Source organism: Palaemon carinicauda, chromosome 43 (assembly GCF_036898095.1).
Source record: "Palaemon carinicauda isolate YSFRI2023 chromosome 43, ASM3689809v2, whole genome shotgun sequence".
NCBI classification, from domain to species: Eukaryota; Metazoa; Arthropoda; class Malacostraca; order Decapoda; family Palaemonidae; genus Palaemon; species Palaemon carinicauda.
Window position 1 is genome coordinate 46,328,576 of NC_090767.1, and position 2,500 is coordinate 46,331,075.

General features: G+C 26.2%; 1 protein-coding gene across 1 annotated transcript in view; it reads right to left on the minus strand.

The window, feature by feature from the left end:
- LOC137633833 (uncharacterized) overlaps positions 1-2,500 on the minus strand; it is a 24,449-nt gene that overhangs the window by 1,080 nt on the left and 20,869 nt on the right. The window lies entirely within an intron of this gene.

Consider the following 2,500-nt stretch of genomic DNA (forward strand, 5'->3'; position numbering starts at 1 on the left):
TAGTAATAATAATAATAATAATAATAATAATAATAATAATAATAATAATAATAATAATAATAATAATAATAATAACAATAATAATAATAATAATAATAATAATAATAAATGGACAATGATAGAAATAATAATAATAATAATAATAATAATAATAATAATAATAACAACAACAACAACAACAACAACAATAATAATAATAATAATAATAATAAATTGATAATGATAAAAATAACAACAACAACAACAACAACAACAACAATAATAATAATAATAATAATAATAATAATAATAATAATAATAATAATAATAATAATAATAATAATAATAATGAGGTTTGTATATATATCGAATGCCTGTAAAATGTCCTGTACCTTCTCAAGGGTATCAGAAATTTGGCTTTATAGTTTCCATCGTCCTTTTTATATTCTTTGAATAATTGTCTTATTTCTAAGTATTCAAAATAACCACGAAAAGGAAGAACTTGACTTTAGACTTTCATTTGATTACATAGATAGAGAGGCACTAAGATAAGCGCCGACCTACGCCACGGCAGGTTATTTTACGTCCTTTTGCTTGACATAGACCTTGACCTTTGACCTAGGGCTTTCGAAATTGACTCCCTTCCACATCTTAACACAACAATTAATCCCTGAAAGTTTCACTACTCTATGAATAAAATCGTGGCCAGGAAGTTGTTCAAAAACACAAACATTGTTCACACACAAACAAACAGGGACGATAACATCACCTCCTCCCAACTTTGTTGGCGGAGATAAAAAGGGGCTTAAACATGAACTTTCCAGCTCTAAAACACCAATTTCTTGATGTTAATATAGTTATTTTTCAAGGATTTATAGACTATTAATATCAACTAAGTATCATTCTCATTTTTCTAGAAACAATTGAATTCTATCAACGATTTCTAATTGAATTAGATTTTTTCAGCTAACGAATAATCAAATTATAAAGCAATATTTTTTTTTTTTATTTTACGACTATTTTATGTAATCATTACCAAAGGCCTTTCATATTGTAATCTATGAATTTCAATTACAAGAAACTAATAGAAGTTATCCCTTCTTTGATTATTATTATTATTATTATTATTATTATTATTATTATTATTATTATTATTATTATTATTATTATTATTATTATTATCATTATTATTTTCTTTTATTATTACTGTTGCTCTTATTATTATTATTATTATTATTATTATTATTATTATTATTATTATTATTATTATTATTATTATTATTATTATTGCTGCTATTATTATTATTATTATTATTATTATTATTATTATTATTATTATTATTATTATTATTATTATTATTATTATTATTATTATTATTATTGGCCAATCCTAGCCTCAGTTTTGAAAGAAATGTGCTTAAAGTCTAAGTAAAGACGTGAGATAATTTAGAAAAAATAAAGGTATTTGTTTACAAGACCACGCTCTCCATATACTGCCAAATTATGCAAAGTTATTGTTTTCCTCTGTTACTCTCTCATAATTTAAAACAAATCGCCACATGGGAAAAAAAAGTTAAGATTATAAAAAGCTATAGAATTATAAAAAAAAACTTCCTTTTTAGTTTACTATATATTTTGAATATATATCAAATGTACGATGGCATCACGAACTTATGTTTGGTTGACTATGTTGACAATGTTCAGCTTTAGGTCGTTTAGTGAGGAAACCAGGCTACTATTTTTTACAATTTTATACTTTTTTATAATTTTAACTTGTATCCCATGCGGTGAATTGTTGTAAATTATCAAAATGTAATAGAGGGCGACACTATCTTTGCATAGCTCGACATTATATGGAGAGCGTGATCTTGTAAACAAACACCCGAGTAAAAAACTTTGGAAGATGAGGAAAACATTGAAATAGATCAGCCATATATTAACTATGAAAAGATTTGAACTTCCATCAATTCAACATCCAGATTTAGGAAGGTCCTTTAACAATCTGATCATTGCTGGAATGAAACTTATAAATTAGTGTTTAATACTGTGCCGTTATAATGGACATGGCAGGACGGTTAGAATTAACTGCATATAAAGTATTGTTTTTGTCCAACAAATTAAGAATAGAGTAAGCAGCTAAGGACCAGAAATGAGAAAAGAATCAAAATATTTTAAGATGAAAGGTTTAAAACATTTGTTGGCTAAATTGACATCTTGAATTAATTTTTCTATATGATTTCTTTTTTTTTTTTTTGTAATAGATTCATAATCATAATTTGAGGTGAGTTACATATAGATGAAGACAGATTTTTCAACGTGAAACTCTAGAGGTTAAGGTGCTACTGTCCTTGACCTACTTACAATAATACATTGAGTTTAAAAGCCGCTCATGAATGGCAAAGGCAAGGGACAGTGACATTGCCCTATCAGGCAGGACAATGCCCTAGAGACTGATCATATATACATATGATTAGCACCCAAGCCCCTCTCCACCAAACCTAGGACCAAGAAGGGCCAAGCA